The sequence below is a fragment of the Balaenoptera physalus genome (assembly GCF_965194825.1).
Source record: "Balaenoptera physalus genome assembly, chromosome: X".
In the NCBI taxonomy this organism is placed as follows: Eukaryota; Metazoa; Chordata; class Mammalia; order Artiodactyla; family Balaenopteridae; genus Balaenoptera; species Balaenoptera physalus.
In genome coordinates, this window is record NC_138903.1 from 19,859,688 (window position 1) to 19,882,122 (window position 22,435).

The 22,435-nt window shown below is 36.3% G+C and overlaps 1 long non-coding RNA gene across 1 annotated transcript in view; it reads left to right on the forward strand.

Moving 5' to 3' along the window:
• The window catches only part of LOC309652994, a 91,734-nt gene extending 69,635 nt beyond the window's left edge, over positions 1-22,099 (forward strand). Inside the window, exon 2 of the long non-coding RNA XR_014258959.1 lies at positions 291-22,099. This is a non-coding gene — a long non-coding RNA (uncharacterized lncRNA). The remainder of the gene's footprint in view (positions 1-290) is intronic.
• Positions 22,100-22,435: the final 336 nt, after the last annotated feature.

A 22,435-nucleotide genomic window follows, 5' to 3' on the forward strand; every position in this document is an offset into this window, starting at 1 on the left:
TGCATTTTGTCAAAAGAGTCAAAATCAAGGGTCAGATCAAAATGAAATGTTTCGTATTCCCATAGTGTATAAGAGAGGGAAAGGTGTGGATGCCCTTAGGTTAAAAAATAGTTTATAGTAACTAAAAAAAAAAAGAGTACAAAAAAAAAATCCATAATCCTACCAGCCAAAAAGGCAAACATTGTTAACATTTTGTTATAGGTCTATCCACACTTTTTTCTAAGCATATTTTTTTACCTAATTGAAATTGTTCCATAGATCTAATTTTCTTGTCTGCCTTTTTTTCCCAGTTGTAACGCAGATTTAAGTTGCTGCACGTCTCTACTGATTGATTAGAGATTTAGTCATCCTCCTCTTCCTGGTACAGAGGCGACACCCTTAAAAATGAAGATTTCCCTCGTAAATGTAAGTAAGTTTCTTATTTACAAAAGGGTAACTTCTACTTGGTTTTCAAAGCTTTTCCTATGTCTGCAGTTCCTTTTCTTTAAAAAACAGCCTAAAATAATCCTTATGCAGAAGAGGCATATTTCAGGGTGGCCAATTCTACTCCCTTTCAGCCCTGCCTGTGAAATGTCCCCAAGAAGTGTCACAGCCATAGTCCAGCAGCTAGGTTGATCGATTGCTCCATATCTTACTGAACCAGTCTCTTAATCTTGAGAAAAGGTCAGTTCAGTTAAACAGTGCATCTCATTTTAGGGGGCGGTGATTTAGGTGGGCTCCTAAAGTTAGGACTAAATGGTATGAGCGATCAGGTATTTAATAAGGCATTTCTATGGAAACAAAAGAAAAACAAAGGTTAATAGCTGGAGCACACTGAAAACGCAGACCGAGTCCTAAGGGCGGGCAGCAGACAAGAGAAGATATCTATCTATCTAGAGGTTGGGGTTGAAGCGCCTTTTGCAGTTTGAATGTTTCTGATGACGTCGGTGGGTGTTCAGGTAAGCTTTCTGAGTGGCCCACGCATTTCCAAAATTGGAAATGTTAGTTTGGAGAGGTGTGGTCAGATACTGGAGGAAACGAGAAGAACTCAGGATCCAGTCCAGTTTACATGTATATAACAAAATCTCAATTAATAGAACTAGAATCGGATAACCACAAGTGTGTATTACAGTTTCTACTGAAACAATTTTTCTCCTCAAGGGTCCCCCAAATATCCTGAGGTTCCTGCATCTGCCAGGAAGTGTCCTTCCTTACGTGGTTAGGCTGCTAGGAACCCTGTTTTACAAAGGGGCTTTATGGGCTGCATAAAGTCAACCTTACTTCCTTAAAGCTCTCGGGTCATACCTGAGTCTACGCACATCATTCTCAAATATGACATGCCAGTCGAAGCCTTGGTAATATAACCATATGGAACTTATGCAAATAACAATATTGCCATGAAAATAAGAATATTCACTAACAGTTTCTAAATTCTGGAGGGATCAGGTAGGGAGAAAACTGTAATTGTTTCATCTTTGTTCACAAAGGTATACTTTACCAAATAGCTGTAAGTCATAGATGGCTTAAGAGAAAAGAGTTCCTTAAATCTGGACAAAGAAAACATTAAAAAATAAACAAACAATGTTTTAAAGAAAAAGGCATAAAATTATATAATCTTCCTCATCAGTCCACATAATTAATTCTTGACTTATCAGAGTCATTTCCACGAATCACTCTGAAGATGAAGCACTTCTGCAAAAGCATCAGAGTAAGACAATAGCTGTCTGTAAATGACAAAGGACTTTAAAATGGCCATGGTTAAAGATATGAGAGATTGATAAGGAACTTTGGTTATTTCTATGACATACATTTTAAGATGATGACTAGAATTGCAAATAGCATTATCAGATTTCAGGAACCTCACAAATTCTGGAACACTTACATACCTAATACAAATGCAACATAAAGAAGGCTTAGTATCACTTCATATACTTGACAATGCTTCCCATGGAATTAATTTAACACCTCAATTAAGCCTAATTAGTTTAGTATCTCTCTTTCATAAGGAGAGAGAACAAATCTTTTGAGATATTCCAAGGGCCCTCTGGAAGGTCCCAAAGTTACTTCCAGCTCAAAGAGGTTTAATTTAGAATTTGATTTTGAAAGTTTGTCAAACATATCAAAAGTTTCTGGACACTTGACTAAATAGGATCACAGATCATTATGAAAAAATACTTCATCTACTTAAAGTAACAAAATATTTTAAAGGCAAATAAATATAGAAGGTTACATAGTTGTGGGCAAAACTTAGCTCATTTAATATTAAGAAGATTCAGTTTTCTTTAGTAATCAAAGACCTGATTAAGACAACATGAAGCACAGGAAATTATTTCGGTAAGACACAAAATCTTTGCTTTCTAGGCAGAGAGCAAAACCCTCACAATCTCTTTATCAAGAGCACACCAAAAGTCTAAGAAAACTTTTTCCATTTACTAGATGAAAGAAAAGTTTTAGTTTTATATAAGTATACTATTGATATTAAAACTTATTTTTAAAAGCCTTATGATAACAATTCAATTTTATCCAGCTTGACTACACAAGGTAAAATTCTTTCCTCACAAGTGCCCACATCCATTGAGTTTGTCCTTTATTCTCTTCTTTCCCATTCTGAAACAACCAGCTTTACTTGAGGACAAAATTACTTTCATTTCCCTTAACAAAAATGCATCTCCATAACTTGTACCTTTTCTTAGCCCAAAACGATACTACTTTCCTTGTATATAAAATTGTTTCCCTTATTATTTCTAGTAGTTTTAATTACATATTAACTAGAATTCTTAGAGACCTTAATTTCTCGTGAAAACTAAGTAGTGAGCCATTGTGAACTGTTACACCAGCATTCTTTAGATTGGGATATTTATGAATACATTTCATAACTTTTTAGCAACATATACCTTTTATACAGTACAATTTTTCAATTTGGCACAAGAACAGACCAGTGTCTTTAGTTCCTCTGTAATAGGTAAACCTATGTTCAGTAATTAATGTTCAATATTTTATCTATCTTATTTGGAAATGATCTAGATATTCAATGAATTTCCATCAATTAACTCAGCAAAGCTTTAAGTGTGGAAGTTGCTAAAAAGATTTGGGAAACTTTTAAACTAGATATACTGTAACACATAATTACTGTTGAGAAATTCACCAAAAATCTCTCATGCCACTTACATGTATCTAAATCACTTGCTCCTAACAATTATGTTTAGAGTACTCAATAAAATTTCACAAGACATTAGCTAGCTAGCCGTCATCTTAAGTTATATTTCTCTTGTTGACAAATTTTGTAGCAGATAAAACATGACCTTACAACTAGTAAACTTAGGAGAAAAAAACGATTATATTTAATGCTGATAATTCTGAAGACCTACCTATTTTAATTAAACCAACAAACTTAAGGCATTAACTTGAAAAACATTTGGGTTAGTTTCTGTATTTCTGAGAGTTTAAGAATACTTAATTCAAGTAAGCGCTTATGTTTTTCCCCTTTTAAACCAATTAAACAGAGCTCTTGTACAAATTAATTTTGGCAATACCGTCAGAAGGTAGAAAAATATCACACACCTACAACATACATACAAAAACACACAGGCAGATGCAAACAGAGACCTTATAGCTGTCATTCTAAAATTTTAGCCCTGAGTCAGGTACAATAATACAAAACTCACTTGTTGTTTATAAAACAGCTGGATCCAAACTGTGTTTCTGGAAGTTGGAATAAGTTTACCCTCTCAGATGGCTAAAGCTTTTTACTAATATACGTGGAGAAGACACTTAAGATTTTTCATTTGCCAAATTCCAAAATACCTCCTTTGCATTTCAAAGAATAGATCTTAGGTCCTAGAGAAGATGGGGTAGAAAATCGACATCACAAAAGCACAAAGTAGCCAAGTTTTCTCCTACCAGTTGTGGGGTATATTTGCCTATTACTAGAGGTCTAGGGTAATTACCATTTAAATATTTCTTAAGTGCGGGTTTCTTAAGTAAGTGGAGCCTCAGGGTTGAATACATTATGCCTTTCTAAAGTCTATACAGAGCATTCAACATGAGCCATTCCTGATCATTTGTAGGAGAGCCTGGGAGAAATTTTGGTTATCTGTTTCCTCTGTCGGGGAGGGGATGTTCCCCAGGGGGCCATCTGGCTTGTCTGGTACCTACAATATATAATTATGGGTGGGAAGAGCACCCCTTAAGCAGCCAATCAAGGTTCCCATGGGTGGGCTTAGTGACCAATTCAGTGACCTCCTTGTTGGGCAAGAGGTCTTCTTCATTACAATTTATTGTGGTGGAAAAAAGATTTGTATACAGAAAAAACAGGAGATAAAAGGTAACACAGGGAAGAAGATAGTCTGTCAACCAGATTTATTTATTGTACTCATATCTGCGATCTAACACATGCTTATATTTAAGAATACTTTAGTTAACTAGAAAAATCATCCTGCTATATAAAGTACTTAGAAATGTTGAGAAAGGGGGAGGCGATATCCTTTTAAATGGATAGTTGAGCTTGTAAGAAATTAGGGGAAATTCTCAAGGGGAAAAATCCAAAAGAAAAGTGAAAACCAGAGTCTAAGTACCTTAACTGAGGCTGAAGGGGCTCTGGATGAAGATGGGATGAACACCGATCTTTGTAACTCAGCAAATTGGCTTTTAATGCCTTCCGGAGGATAGGAGACAAGGCTGTAGGCTTGTATGACATGGCAGTTGGAACTGAAAGATACATACATACTTCTTCATAATATTGGGACTCTCAAAAACTACTTCCTCAGTTAAAGGAAGAGGGAGACAGAAAACAAGCTTGCTGGCCTAGCCTCTGGTGTGTGTGTGTGAATCTCCCATGATATTTTGTAAATTTTTATAGGTATTGCCAAATTCCCCTCCATAGTAATCATACTATTTTGCATTCCCAACACCAATATCTCAGAGTTAATTTTAGATTTTATGTTACTCCATTGATTACGAAGCCACTACATTCTTAAACCCTACATTCGCAGCAACAGACAGCATATGGAGGTAGGTATGGAAAAAAAGGACCCCAATTTGTGATTATAGTCAAGATTCTAGAGGCCTAAATAAATAAATAGTTCAGCAGCACCCCTTAGAACTATGGCTTAAAAAGGCTTATTAATTTCATGGTATGGAAAACTTAATATTGTTCAGATGGCAGTACTCCCCAAATTGACCTATAGATTCAATACCTATCAATCAAAATTCCAACTGTCAGTCATTTTTTTTTTTTGCAGAAATTGTCAAGTTGATCTTGACATTCACAAGGAAATGTAAGAGACCTAGATGAGCTAAAAACAATCTTGAAAGAGAAGAACGATGTTGGAGGCCTCGGAATTCACAATTTCACATCTAACTACAAACCTACAATAAAGCCAGTTGTAATAGAAGAAATGGATAAATTCCTAAAAACATACCAAGACTGAATCATGAAGAAACAGAAAATCTGAACATACCAATAACAAGTAAGGAGATTGAATCAGTAATCAAAAACCTCCCAACAAACAAAAGCCAGGACCAGACTGCTTCTCTGGTGAACTCTACCAAACAAACAAACACCAATACTTCTCTAACTCTTCCAAAAACCTGAAGAGGAGGGAACATTCCCCAACTCATTTTACAAGGTCAGCATTACCCTGATACCAAAGCCAGACAAAGACACAATAAAATTACAGGCCAATATGCCTGATGAATATAGAACCAAAAATTCTCACCAAATATTAACAAACCAAATTGAACAGCTCATTACATTGATCATATACCATGATCAACTAGGATGCAAGGATGGCTCAACATATGCAAATCAGTAGGCATGATACACTATATTAATGGAATGAAAGATAAAAATCACATGATCACTATCATCAGTAGACAGAAAAAGCATTAGATGATATTCAGTATTGGCTCATGATTAAAACAGTCAACAAATGGGATATAGAAGCAAAATACCTCTACAAAATAAAGGCCATATGTGACAAACCCACACCAACATCATACTTACTTAATGGTGAAAGTTTGAGAGCTTTTCCTCTAAGACCAGGAACAAGACAAGGACGTCCACTCTCACCACTTTTCAACATAGTACTGGAAGTACTAGCCAGAGAAATCTGTCAAGAAAAAGAAATAAAAACCATTAAAACAGGAAAGGAAGAAGTAAAGCTGTCTTTGTTTCTAGATAATATGATCTTATATACAGAAAATACTAAAGACCTTACCAAAAAACTACTGGAACTAATGAACAAATTTGGGAAACTTGCAAGAAACAGAATCAACATACAGAAAACAGTTGTGTTTGTTTCTATACACTAACAACAAAACATCTGAAGAAGAAATGAAACAATCCCATTCACAATAGCATTAAAAAATATAATTCATGGGGTTCAGGGGATTAAAAAATGCATAATTCATATGAATAAATCTAACAAAGGAGGTCAAAGATCTGGAAAATGAAAGCTATAAGACTTTGGTGAAATAAATTGAAGACACAAACAAAAGGAAAAATATCCCCTGTTCATGGATTGGAAAAATATTGTTTAAATGTGTATATTACCCAAGGCCATCTACAGAATTCAATGCAATCCTTATCAAAATTCCAATAGCAATTTTCACATATAGAAAAAAAATCCTAAATTTCATATGGAGCCACAAAAGACCATTAATAGCCAAAATAATAGAGGAAGAAGAAAGCCAGAGGCATCCCGCTTCCTGATTTCAAACTATACTACAAAGCTATAGTAATGGAAACAGTAGCACTGGCATAAAAATACATACATAGACCAATGGAACAGAATTTATAGCCCAGAAGTAAACCCTTGCATATATGGTCAACTAGTATTTGACAAGGAAGCCAAGAATACTCAATGAGGAAATGATAGTCTCTGCAATAAATGGTGTTGAGAAAACTGGATAAGTAAATACAGAAGAATGAAATTACACCCCTATCTTATGCCAGTCAAAAAAACAGACTCAGGATGGATTCAAGGTTTAAATGGAAGACATGAAAATGTAAAACTCCTAGGGGAAAACAGAAGAAAAGCTCCTTGACATTGATCTTTGCAGCAATTTCCCGGATATGATACCAAAAACACAAGCAACACAGGCAGAAATACTAAGTGCAACTACATCAGTCTAAAAAGCGTATGCACAGCAAAAGAAACCATCCACAAAATGAAAAGGCAACCTAAAGAATGGGAGAAAATACTTGGAGGTTAATATCCAAAATATATAAAGAACTCACACAATTCAATAGCCCCCACCCCACCCCCAAAAAAACCCAATTCCAAAATGGGCATAGGAACTGAATAGATAGCTTTTGATAAAAACGTGCTCAACACCACTAATTAGGAAAATGCAAATCAAAACTACAATGAGATATCATCTCATATCTGTTAAAACGACTATCATCAAAGAGATAAGAAATTGTTGGCAAGAGTCTGGTGAAAAGGTAACCTGTGACTGTAGGTGGGAATGCAAATTGGCACAGCCACTAGAGAAAATACTATGGCAGTTTCTCAAATTATTACAAATATAACTATCACATGATCCAGCAATCCTACTTCTGGGTATATATTCAAAGGAATTGAAATCTGGATCTTAAAGAGATATCTGCACATCCATGCTCCTGAAGCATCATTCAGATATACCTAAGATATGAAAAAAAACTTCATGTCAATCAATGGATAAGTGGGTAAAGAAGATATGGCTGGCACACACACACACAATAGCAGATTATTCAACAATGATAAAGAAATCCTCCTGTTTGCAATAACTTAAATGAACTCACTCTGAGGGCATTATACTAAGTGAAATAAGTCAGAGAAAAATATTCTATGACATCATCACTTATATGTGGAACCTAAAAAAGCTGACCACAGAGAAACAGAGTAGTGATTATGGGGAGTAGGGGAAATGGGAGAAAATAGTCAAAGGGTACAAACTTCCAATTATAAGATTAGCACATTGGGGGGATCTAATATACAGTTTGGTGATTATAGCTAATAATACTGTATTATATACTTGAAGTTGCTAAAAGAGTAGAAATAATGTTCTCACCACACAAAAAAAGAAATGGTAATTATGTGATGGAATGGAGTTATCTAATGCTATGGTGGTAATCAATTTGTTATATATAAATATATCAAGTCAATATGTTATATGCCTTAAACTCACAGTGTTTTATTGTAATTATACCTCAATAAAACTGCAAATAAAAAAAAATTCCGATGACCTTCATCCAGGTCCCCCAAATATATAATTATTTTCTGTACTGTTTGAGAATAAGCTGCATAAGTCACACTAAAAGAGATCGGTGTTTGTCTCCTAAAACCAAGGACATTATCACCACAGTACAGTTACTAAAAACTAGCCCATTAACTTTGAAGCAGAGCCATAAAGAGTAGCAGAATGCCACCACAAAACATGCCACTTTGGCATAAGATTAATGGTGAGCTGAATGTAATTGAGAAGAAGCATATACGAAGAAAAGCTTTCTGTCTCCCACCATTTGCCTAAAAGCCAGACACAAATTTGTAAAGGTGTCCCCCGTCCCTTCTAACCAGGAAGGACAAAAGTTAATCATAGGAGACAGCTCAAGACCCTTATCAGCCCAGAGATGGCATCAGAAAAAAACTATATAACAAACTTTCCTAACTAGCCCTTATCTTCCACTAGCTCCCCCATATAGTCACCATCCTACAATTTGCCACCCTAGAAACCTCTTGCCTCTTCTATAAAATTTTTTTGTTCTTTTGTAAAGATGCAATATAAGCCCAAGTTCTAACCACCTTTTTTAGTTTCTCATGTTAATAAACTTGTTTTTCTCTTGTTAAAAAAATAAAGACAGTTGTAGTTCTGGCATAAAGATAAGACACAGATCAATGAAACCCAGAAATAAACCCATACATCTATAGTCAAGTGATTTTTGACAAGGGTACCAAGACCGTTCAATGGGGGAAAGAATAGTCTTTTCATTAATAACGTAATCAATATGGAATATCAATATCTATAATGGAATCACTGGATATCTACAGGCAAAAGAATGAACTTGGATCCCTACTTCACGTCACATATAAAAATTAACTCGAATGGATCAAAGACTTAAATGTAAGAGCTAAATTATAAAAATCTTAGAAGAAAATAATCTTTGTAACCTTGGGTTAGGCACCCATTTCTTAGATATGACATCAAAACCCAAGGAACCAAAGGAAAATAGGCAAATTGGACTTCATTAAAATGAAAAGCTTTTCTTCTTCAAAGGAGAGCGTCAAAGTGAAGAGACCAATAGCATCAAAAACAATAAAATACTTGGGAATAAATTTAACCAAGGAGGCAAAAGATCTGTACGCTGAAAACTACAAGACTTTGATGAAATAAATTGAAGACGACACAAATAAATGGAAAGATATCCTGCGTTCATGGATCAGAAAATCAGTATTGTTAAAATTTCCATACTACCCAAAGCCATCTATAGATTCAGTGCAATCCCTATCAAAATTCCAACAGCATATTTTACAGAAACAGAAAAAAAAAATCTTAACTATCATGTGGAACCACAAAAGACTCTGAAAAGCCAAAGCAATCCCTAGAAAGAAGAACAAAGCTGGAGGCACCATCACATTTCCTGATTTCAAACTATACTACAAATCTATAGTAATCACAACAGTATGATACTGGCATAAAACAGACACAAAGACCAATGAAACAGAATTGAGAGCCCATAAATAAACCCATGCATATATGATCAACGAATATCTGACAAGGGAACCAAGAATAATCAATGGGGAAAAGATAGTCTTTTCAACAAATGGTACTGGGAAAACTGGATATCCACATGCAAAAGAATGAAACTGGACCCCTATCTTACACCAGGCACAAAAATTAACTCGAAGTGGATTCAAGACTTAAATGTAAGGCCTGAGACCATACAACCCCTAGAAGAAAACATAGGGGAAAAGTTCCTTCACATGGGTCTTGGCAACGATTTTTTTGGATACGACACCTAAAGCACAGGCAACAAAATAAAAAACAAACAAGTGGGACTACATCAAACTAAAAAGCTTCTGCACATCGAAACAAACAATAGAATGAAAAGGCAACCTACAAAGTGGGAGAAAATAATTTGTAAACCATCATTCTGATAAGGAGTTAATGTCCAAAATATAGAAAGAACTCATACAATTCAATAGCAAAAATACAAATAATCTAATTAAAAATGGACAAAGGACCTGGACAGACATTTTTCCAAAGAAGACATTAAATGGCCACAGGTACATGAAAAGGTCCTCACCGTCACTATCAGGGAAATGCAAATCAAAACTACAATGAGCTATCACCTCACATCTGTTATAATGGTAACTATCAAAAAGATGAGATAAAAAATGCTGACAAGTACGTGGCGAAAAGGGAACTCCTACGCACTGTTGGTGGATTGTAAATAGGCATGGCCACTATGGAAGACGGTATGGAGATTCTTCAAAAAATTAAAAATAGAACCACATTATCCAGCAATTTTACTTCTAGGTGTATATCAGAAGGAAACAAAATCACTATGTAGAAGAGATCTATGCACCCCTATGTTCACTGCAGTATTATTTACTAGCCAAGACATGAAAACAACCTAAATGTCCATCAACAGATGAATGGGTAAAGGAAATGGGTGAAGGTGGTCAAAGTGTCCCAACTTCCAGTTATAAAATGAATGAGTTCTGGGGATCTAATGTACAGAATGATTACAGTTAACAATACTGTATTGTATACTTGAAAGTTGCTAAGAGAGTATATCTGAAAAGTTCTTACCACACACAGAAAAATGGTAACTATGTGAGGTGACAGATGTGTTAACTAACCTTTTTGTATTAATCATTTCACAATGTATACATATATCAAATCATCACATTTTATACTGTAAACATACACAATATTCTATGTCAAATATATCTCAATAAAGTCAGAAAAATAAGAAAGTGAAAAGACAACCCATCCAGTGAGAGAAATATTTGCAAATTATTTATCTGTTAAGGGTCTAGTATCCAGAATATAAAAAGAACTCTTATAACTCAAAAATAAAAAAGACAACCCAATTAAAAAATGGCAGAGGACTTGAATAGACATTTTTCTAAAGGAGATACACAGATGGCAAATCAGCACATTAAACAATGCTCAACATCATTAATCATTAGGGAACTGCAAATCAAAACTACAATGGAATACCACTTCACATCCATTAGAATAGCAATAATAATAATGATGATGATGGAAAAGAATTTGAAAAGGAATAGATACATATATGTGTAACTGAATTACTGCTGTACACTTGAAACTAACACAATATTTTAAATTAACTATACTTCAATAAAATAATAATAATAACAAAATACGTGTGTTGGTGAGGATTTGGAGAGACTGGAACTCTCATACTTTGCTGGTGGGACCAGGAGCAGAGGAACCAGCCATGCATACCTGGACATCTGACTTAACAACTGAAATAATAAATTTGTGTTATTTGAACCACTAAATTTGTGGTAATTTGATATGGTAGCAGTAGAAAATGAACACAGTGATACTACAAGACTACCAAGGCTAGGTTATAAAAAGCAGAAAGGCAGTACAATTTTGACCTGGCATGCTCTTTCTCTGGACTCATACCTTTGGAACACTGAGCAACCATATAAGAAGCATGGCTGACCTGAAGCCACCTTGCTGGAGAGACCACACAGAGAGACAGATGTCCCAGCTGTTCCATTCCTAAGCTGTTTGAGTCTTCCAGTTCAGGTGACAGGCATCTCAGAGCCTGTCTTGTCCTTTGGATAAAATTTAGCCTCAGCTACCACTGGACTGAGAGACTCCTCGTGAGAACCAGCTAGTTTAGCCCAATCAACCTCCATGACTATGAGATGATACCATGATCGTTGTTTTATGAAGCTAAGTTTGTAGTGATCATTACACAGCCATAAAAAAAAATCCAAATGCTTCTTTAGCTTTCTGTCCCTCCACAAAGAGAAGAAATTAAAAACTTTCTCTGTATGAAGGAAGAAGGAGCTGAATCATAGAGAAGTAGACAGAAAATCACAGAATGAGGTACTGAGGCAGGCCTTCAATCCTTATTTCTCTGGCAGGGCTGAGGGAAACACATTTCTCTGTTAGTACCTGTGCCTCACTTTTCATCTAAAGAGCAACTTTTACTTAAAGGGCAAGACAGTAAATATTTTAGGCTTCTCAGGCTAAGAAGCAAAACCAAGGCTATGATGTAGCAACTTATATAACCATTTAAGATATAACCATTTATTGGCTAAATAATATGTACTACACTTTATATTTTGTTCAAAACAGTCATGCTTTTTTGCTTCCAAATATCCTGCTACAGGCACGCTGCTCTTCAATGGAGGCTGTGTTTCTAAGTTCTGAAATGTGAGTGCAATTGATTCCAAAGACAAGGATTGTGTGGGCTGTTATTTTAGCCATTCAGTGGGTGGCCTGCTTGTCTTTGCAGTTGTCTTCTTTGACTTGAAAGTTGCCAGATACCTCGACTCAAACTGAGCAGAAAAATGCTAAGTTGAATTTGAAACAGAAATGTTGGATTTTTCCAGTGCCTTCCCAATACTTCTGCACATGATGTCATTTCAAGCGTAGCAGAAAGAAAACTAGGTGTCAAGCCATGAGATCTGAATATAAGGCACTTTCTAGTTGCAGTGCAATGAGCATGACAGTTAACATCTCTGAGCCTCAGTTTCTGTAAGCTGCTGGGATTAATATCTGCCTGCTTGCTTACTATGAGTGGCTGAAGTTCAAATGAGATAAAATATATGAAGGTGAATTGCAGCTTCAAAGTGCAAGGCACCTGCTAATTGTTATTGATGTGCCTATTACAAAGCATTTGGTCTTCCTTTCTCTGTTTCTCCCTCTCCCTTCCTCTCTCTCTCTCTCTGTTTTGAAATCTTCACTATTGTTTGTTCTGCATGGATCTGTTCTACTATTTGCTTAACTGATAAATTAATTTTGGTGGCTGCTCATCCAATATGCTTTCCTATTTTGATCTAATGTCTCCCAGTAGTGATTTTCTGGAAATAAGATGCAAAAAATGATGATCTCCAGTGGTGGAGATTGTGGATATGTGGCACATGATTGTGGAAGGTATACTGTATTAGAAGCGCCTTTTGGAGTTTATGTTAGCCTTTTATCCATAAACTCATTATTTCTCAAATAATTAAGAATGCCTGCTCTTCGAGAGGCACTATGCTTGGTGCTGTAGATAAAGTAGTGGATGAGACAGACATGGTAATAGATCTTACATGCTAATGGAGAGTGTACTAGTTTCCTATTTCTGTTGTAACAAGTTACCAAACTTACTGGCTTAAAACAACACAAACTTATCTTTCAGTTATGCAGGTCAGAAGTCTAAAATGGGTCCACCGGGCAGCATTCATTTTAGAGGCTCCAGAGAGTACCTATTTCCTTGCCCTTTCTAGCTTCTAGAAGTTGCCTTCATGCTCATGTCCCATTTCCTCTATCTTCAAAGCCAGGAATGTAACATCTTCAAATCTTTCTCTCTCTCGTTCCCTCTCCTTCCATCACCACATCACCTTCTGTCTGACTCTGACCCTCCTGCCGCCCTCTTATAGGGACCATTGTGATTACCCCGGGCCCATCTAGATAATCTCTCCAACTCAACTCAAGATCCTTAACTCAATCACATCTGCAAAGTCCCCTTTTTCATAAAAAATAACATTTACAAGTTCAGAGAATTAGGATGTGTACATCTCTAGGGGGTCATTATTCAGTCTACCACAGGGGGAGAGAGAAAGTAAGTGGACAAATATATAAGATGATTTTAGAATGTGACTTGTGTTATGAAGGCAATAAATGGGGTATTATGATAGAGCTGCACTGTCCAGTGGGGTGGCCACAAGCCACACGTGACTACTGCATTCTTTAAATGTAGCTCGTGTAACCGAGGAGGTGAATTTTAAATATTATTTCATTTAAAATAATTTAAATTCCGGTAGGCACAAATGGCTAGTGGCTACCATTTTGGACAGCACAGCTCTAGGCTTTTTAGAGGCCATAGAAGAAAATGTTCTCTCTCTTTTTCACCTGCCTAAATTGTATGAACATCCATGAAAGCAGTCAGTCCCCACTGACCTTAATAGGTGGAATGAGGCTAGTCAGGTGACCAACTAGATATTTTTTCCTGAACAAGCAAAAGAGAAACATTCTCTACTACTATAGCAATCTTCCAGTTCCAACCAGAGAAAAATCCCTTTCACTAGGACACTGCTCACAATACTTCATTTTCTTCCTTATATATCCACATACTTGCCCTGGATTCATGGTGAACTGAGTCTACTTCCTCACCTCTTAACTTTGGGCTTACACCGTGTGACTCGTTTTAGCCAAGAAAGTGTTAACAGCTGTGACATAAGCACAGGCTATAAACTTACTTGCATAGCTGGGTTTAGCCTCTTGCATTCCTCTGATTGCCATGAGAACAGCCTATCCTGTGTAGCCACTGGTCCAAGGAGAACGTGGAGACATGTGGGAACAGAAGTGAATCCAATCTACAGGCTGACACCTTGAACTTGGAGTCCATCCTAGCCCAGCTGAGGTATAGCCAATCTGCAGGTCTGTTTTAAGACACAGAATTTTGAGTCAATTTGTTACTCACCATTTCTGTAGCATAGCTGACTCAGACAAAGAGAAATATAAGAAGGATTTCTCCTTTCTTGGAGTACTTTGTACATTAGCCTCCACAGTTCTTCTAAGCTCCCTCTGGATTTTACATTTAATGTCAGGGAGACCAGGCAGGGATTACTTGTTTTTGAGGCAGTTTCTGTTAGTAGTTTTAAGAATAGGGAGACCTTCAAAGTCTAAGGATTTGTGTAACAGAAATTGCACGAATCAGTGAGCAAAGCAGCTGAGTGGAATCCTTCATTTTAACAAGGTCTATTTCTGGCTTCGATGACGCAAATTTCTCCTTCCTGAACTCACCATCTTTCAAGCTTTGTTACCAGGAAAGCAAGGACAGTATCACTACCTAGCCTTCCATCTGAACTAAGTGTGATGAAAAACAAAGATGGCCAAGACTTTTAAAAGCCCACAGTACCTTAAATTATGTGGCTTTTCTTTCAGTACCTAGAGTGACTGAAAGTAAACCTGGCAATGCCTCTCAAATGGACATTCTCTTCTTAGTGACTGAGGGCAAGCTTAGCCACCTCTCCTGTTCTTTCTCTGTATGGCCAAAGTTGAGTGAATTTTTCTCCCTGTGATTTTTGTTGCCTCCTGAGCATTAATAATGCTGGAATAGTATTGTTCTCTCCCCCCAGGTGCATCGATTTTCCTGCTAGAATTGATGTAGTCCCACAAAGAGAACACCTCACTGTTATTATCATTTTGGATGCTCTTTTTCCCTGGCTTGGCCATTCCACTCAGCTTAATCAAAAGTAGGCTGTGTCTATGGAAGAAAAGACAGCTTTTCAGAAATGGGAAACTTCTTGAGGTTGAAGCATGAGAACAGGCATCTACTCATAGATTAAGGGAACCAGATTTCACAAATTTAATGTAGCAATTGATGAAGTTATCAATGGAACAGCAAACTACAGACTATAAGATTTTGAACTCTACTTGCTTCCTATGTATGTACAGGAAAAAAATCATTTCTTGTACGTTTGAGTCTGGCAACAGAGGCTAAAAATCATGATTATTGCCTATATTTTGTCTGTTTTGGATGAGGCTATTTATCCTCTGAGGAAGCTATTAAATTGGGGCGGATATTACCAATATCGACACAGGGAAGTTTGGCTCATTCCTCTGTGCTCTTGTTGCAGTTGTTCAGCTCAGTTATATTATGCCTATTTGTGGTGTATGCCCAGAAACTTCTCCCCAGGCCAGAGGTCAGCCAGGCTATCACAGTCCTTTGGGTACAGAACTAATGGAGCATTTCTTTTCCCTGAAGCTTCATCAGGGCTGAAAGCAAGAAGGATGCATAGCGGAGTTGAATAGGAAGTTGACTCTATAAGTCAGAAAGGTCAAATCAAAGCAGATGATTAAAGTCACAAGGCCAGAAGCTGATAGTGGCAGGGATTTGATGCCAGGGAGAAGAGAAATTCACTTCCAGAAAGCACAGAATTACCCCAGACGTTTCTTGGCACAGGCAGTGTTGTCAGGGTTGGCACCTGTGCGCCTGTAGGAGTGTATTAAGAAGGAGCCAGCCATGAAGGCTGGAGACGGGACCTATACTCCAAGGCTGTCTCTCCCACAGGCGGTGAGCTCCCTCAGGAAGCTCTTACTTAAGGACTCCTTATTCCCGTATTGCTTATCATATGTGAACTAAATAAATTTTGGCAGCATAAATAAATTTATAAATAAATAAATAAGTTCCTAAATAAATTTTGGAAAACTAATTATCCAGATTAAGTAGATACACAATATTTTTGCTAGTGTAACGACTCAAGTAAGTCAAGTCATACAAAGAGACTATTGGGTTAGGTGAGTTAACTTTCATTTATATAATAATTAGTTGCAATTTGTGTAATGTAAGAAGAGAAAAGACAGAATTAAAAGGGCTAAATGCACAGTTTCTGAAAGAAAAATGCTGGCCAAAGGCAGGGTTTTCTGGTACCAAGCTAAGTACATATTTTCAAAAAGGCTACAGTGATTCTCTGGAGTTAGTAAAAATTGTGGCTTTTACTGCTGTGAAAAGAAGATGTACTTAAAATGTACCCTTTAGGTTCTTTTTAGATAGAAGCACTTTGAAAGGAGAAAACACCATGTAAGCGCCAAGTCTTACTTACTATTATCATCACTGCCATGAACACCTCCAAGCCACAAAACAAAAACAAAAATATGTTCATAAAAGAAGTCTGTTTTGGAGATGAGCTGGTGAAGAAAGTTCATTTGAGATATTCCACACACAAGCTGCCTGCATTTAGTGCCATCTCCCTGAAATCCCAAATTACTACTGTCACCACTGTGTGCAGTAAAAGTTTCAGGTAAATAAAAAGCACAGAGGGAAGAAAATGTTAAATGCTTATACCATGGTCTAATGATAACAATCCAAGAGCATTATTTACTTTCATGGTAAATCAGAGCATGAAAATAACAATATACATTCCCGTTACTGACCACTGTCACCAACCAGCATGGAACACTGGCTCTTTTTGTCTTTCCCTAAAATTGTAGAAAGTCTGAAATAAATCTTCCACACATGAATGTCCAGTCTCTTTGGCCTCCAGCTTTTCCAGAACTGCTCAAGTTCTCATGCCCATATTCATCTATACATTCCTGATATGTTTATATACACGCATATCTAGAGCAGGGGTTGGCAAACTACAGCCTGTGGTCCATATGTAGTCCAAAATGCCCACTTCCTGTTTTTGTGTCTCATGAGCTAAGACTGGTTTTTACATTTCTAAATGGTTGAAAAGAAGTACAAAGAAGAATATTTCATGACAAAACTTATATGCAATTTAAATGTTGATATCCATAATAAAGTTTTATCATAACACACTCATACTCATGAGTTTATGTATCATCTATGGCTGCTTTTGCACTATAACAGAGGTAGCGAGCTGTGACAGAGACCCTATGACCCACAAAGTCAAAAATATTTGCTGTCTGGTTCCTTAGAGAAAAACTTTGCCAGCTCCTGATCTAGAGCATACTTGTTGCTCCTTTTTCAAAATTACTTTTTTGTTGAAGCATAATGTAATACTTGAATAAAGGGTAAAAGGTACAAATTCTATGAAATTTTACATAGGCATTCACCTGTGTGACCAACACACAGATAAAAGTAAAAAAGATGTCCAGCACTAAAGAAAGGCTCCCTCCCAGTCAACATTCCCTCACAAAGTGATCCATTTTTTTTCTAAAGGCTTTTACCATGAATTGATTCTGCCTATTTTTGAAATTTATATAAATAGGGTAATATAGTATATATTTTTTGCCTGGTTAATTTTACTCAACACTGTGTCTGTGAAATTCACTCATGTTGTTGCATGTGGCAGTAGTTTGTTCTGTCGTATGAATATACTATAATTTATTTATATAGTCTACTCCTGTTGGATACTGGGTAGTTTTAAAATTTTTGAATATTGTGAATACTCTTGTACATGCATTTTGGTGAACATATACATTCAGTTCTCTCTAGAATGGAACTTCTGGAATGATGATGCTCTTTTAAAAAATGGAACTCCAGTTTGATATGAGCAAGATACATTCAGCAGAACCTTTTAAAAGTATGAAGCAAAGGTATTTTTACTTTTGGAAATGCAAACTGAAGTATTTAGGGGGTAAATTCTGGGATGTTGTTTAAAAGGCTATAGCAAAGGAGAAGATAAAGGGGAATAGATTTTTTAAATGAAAAATATTTATGGTGACTGAAACTATGTGATAAATCCATTAAGGCTCATTGTACTTTCTACTCTCTTAGTGCATTTGGAAATTTTTCCAGTAAAAATTAGAAAAAAGAAGAAACAGGTTGAAGTAAATAATAAAGCAGGTGAACTATTACCCAACCATAATGCTAGGCACTGAGGAAAGTTTCAACTTCTATAACTGTGATTAGAGTGGCATTTTCTAGTAATGTGAAGGAAAAAAAACCAAACTTGTCTCATTTATTATAAAAATAACTGCAGATATCTAGCATAAGATGTGGGGACAAAGATAACTAAGTGTATGAAATTCCACATCTGGAAATTGCTAGGTATACAGTCTTAGGCAATGTCTTTACCTTTGTCTGTAAAATGGATATTCTTGAACCCAGAGTTACTATGAGGATTATTAAACAAACAAGTATGAGCCTTTTGTTTAGCACCCAATACTTAGGAACCACTCAATAAATGTTGTGTAAAGCCTACATGTATTGTGCACAGACTGAGAGGGAGTTCAACTTTGGCAATGTAACATGTCTCTCACTGAGAACAATAAGAAAAGCTGAACAAAATATTTTTTAAAAAACCTCTATTTGAAGGCATAGGAAAGCTATCAAGGTACAGGGATTAGGTTAGTAGCACTAGGATCCTATAGAGAAGAAAAATCAGAGAAGTGAGCCTAGCATTTGGCATTGCTTTTTACCTCAAGATAAAACAATTCCAAAAGCAGTTGCTGACAGGCTAGTTAAGTGAGACAGAGCTTTCAATAGACTCAGAAAATTCAAGTTAAAGACCACCAAGAGGGAGGAATCCTAACATATACTCCAGGATTACTATTGGAACTCTAAAACCATCTAAATATATAAAGCAAATATTAACAGACCTAAAGGGAGAACTAGACAGCAACACAAAAATAGTAGGGGACTTTATTACTCCACTCACATCAGTGGATAGATCATCCAAACAAAAAATCAATAAGGAAACATTGGCCTTAAATGGCATGTTATATCAGATAGAGTTAACAGATATATACAGAACATTCCATCCAAAGGCAACAAATACACATTCTTCTTAAGCGCACACTGAACATTTTCCAGGATAGCTATGTTAGGCCACAAAACAAGTCTTAATAAACTTAAGAAGACTGAAATCATATCAAGCATCTTTTTGAACCACAACTGTATGAAACTAGAAATCAATTACAAGAAGAAAACTGGAAAATTCACAAATATGTGGAGGTTAAACAACAGGCTACTGAACAACCAAAGGGTAAACAAAGAAATCAAAAGAGACATCCAAAAAGGCCTTGAGACAAATGAAAATGGAAATACAATATACCAAAGCTTATGGGATGCAGCAAAAGCAGTATTAAGAGAGAAGTTCATAGTGATAAATGCCTACCTCAAGAAACAAGAAAGGGGACTTCCCTGGTGGTCCAGTGGCTAAGACTTTGCGCTTCTAATGCAGGAGGCCCGAGTTTGATCCCTGGTCAGGGAACTAGATCCCACATGCTGCAATTAAGAGTTTGCATGCTGCAACTAAAAGATCCTGCATGCCACAATGAAGATCCTATGTGCCACAACTAAGACCTGGCGCCACCAAATAAATAAATAAATATTAAAAAAAAAAACCAAGAAAGATCTCAAATAAACAACCTAACTTTACACCTCAACGAACTAGAAAAGAAGACCAAATGAAGCCCAAAGTTAGTAGATGGAAGGAAATAACAAAGATAAGAGAATTAAATGAATATAAACTAAAAAGAAAAGATCAATAAAACCAACAGCTGGTCTGAAAAAAAGATAAACAAAATTAACTTTAGCTAGACTCACCAAGAAAAGAGAGGGGCTCAAATAATTAAAAACAGAAATGAAAGAGAAGATGACACCACAGACATAAAGAGCATCATAAGAGACTACTAAGAACATTTATATGCCAACAAATTGGAAAAACTAGAAGAAATGGATAAATTTCTATAAATATACAACCTTATAAGACTGAATCATGAAGAAAAAGAAAACAGACCAGTTACTAGTAAGGAGACTGAATCAGTAGTCAAAAACCTCCCAACGAACAAAAGTCCAGAACTAGATGAATTCACTGGTGAATTCTACATTCAAAGAAGAATTAATACCTATCTTTCTTAAACTCTTCCAAAAAATAGAAAAGGAAGAAATGCTTCCAAACTCATTTTACGAGGCCAGCATTACCCTGATACCCAAACCAAGGACACTACAAGAAAAGAAAATTGCAGGCCAATATCCCTAATGAACATGGATGCAAAAATTCTCTACAAAATATGTGCAAGCCAAATTCAATAATATATTAAACGAATCATATGCCACAATCAAGTGGTATTTATTCCAGTGATGCAGGACGGTTCAATGTCTGCTAATCAAAGTGGTACAACACATTAAACAATGAATAAAAATCATATGATAATCTCAACAGATGCAGAAAAAACATTTGACTAAATTCAACATCTCTTTATGACAAAAACTAACAACAAAGTGGGTACAGAGGAATGTACCTCAACATAATAAAGGCTATATATGTCAAGCCCGGCTAACATCATATTCAGTGGTGAAAAAGTGAAAGCTTTTCTTCTGAAATCAGGAGCAAGACAAGGATGCCCACTCTCACCACTTTTATTTAACATAGTATTGCAAGTCCTAGCCACAAAAATTAGGCAAGGAAAAGAAAGAAAAGGCACCCAAATTGGAAAGGAAGAAGTAAAACTGTCACTATTTGTGGACAACATAATTTTAAATATAGAAAACCCTAAAGACTCCACCAAAAACTGTTAGAATAAACAAATTCAGTAAAGTTGCAGGATACAAAATCCGTATACGAAAATCTGGTGTGGTTCTATACAATAATAATTAACTATCAGAGAAATTAAGAAAACAATCCCATTTACAATTGCATCAAAGAGAATAAAATGCCTAAAAATAAATTTACCCAAGGAGATCAAAGACCTGTAAACTGAAAACTGTAAGACACTGATGGAAGAAACTGAAGAAGATACAAATGACTGGAGAAATATTCCATGCTCACGTATTAGAAGAATTAATATTGTTAAAATTTCCATACCACCCAAAGCAATCTACAGATTCAATGCAATCCCTAACAAAATTCCAATGGCATTTTTCACAGAAATAGAACAAACAATCCTAAAGTATGTATGGAACCACAAAAGATGCTGAATAGCCAAAGCAGTCTTGAGAAATAAGAACAAAGCTGGAGGTACCATGCTCCCTGATTTCAAATTACATCACAAAGCTATACTAATGAAAACAGTATGGTATTGGCATAAAAACAGACACAAAGATCACTGGAACAGAATAAATAGCTCAGAAGTAAAACCATGCATATATGGTCAATTAATTTATGGCAAAGGAGCCAAGAATATACAATAGGGAAAGGACAGTTTCTTCAATAAATAGTGTTGGAAGGGCTTCCCTGGTGGCACAGTGGTTAAGAATCTGCCTGCCAATGCAGGGGACACAGGTTTGAGCCCTGGTCTGGGAAGATCCCACATGCCATGGAGCAACTAAGCCCGTCTGCCACAACTACTGAGCCTGCGTGCCACAACTACTGAAGCCCGCATGCCTAGAGCCCATGCTCCACAACAAGCCACTGCAATGAGAAGCCTGTACACCACAATGAAGAGCAGCCCCCGCTCGATGCAACGAAAGAAAGCCCGTGTGCAGCAATGAAGATCACTGCAGCCAAAAATAAATAAATAAATAAATTTATTTTAAAAAACGGTGTTGGGAAAACTGGACAGCCACATGCATGCAAAAGAATGAAACTTGGCTACTATCTTACACCATACACAAAAATTAACTCAAAATGGACTAAAGACTTGAATGTAAGTCCTGAAATCCTACAACTCTTAGAAGAAAACATAGGTGGTAAGCTCCTTGACATTGGTCTTGCTGATGATTTTTTAGATATGGCTCCAAAAGCAAAGGCAACAAAAGCAAAACTAAACAACTGGTACTCACCAAACTAAAAAGCATCTGCACAGCAAAGGAAATCATCAACAAAATGAAAAGGCAACCTACTGAATAAAAGAAAATATTTGC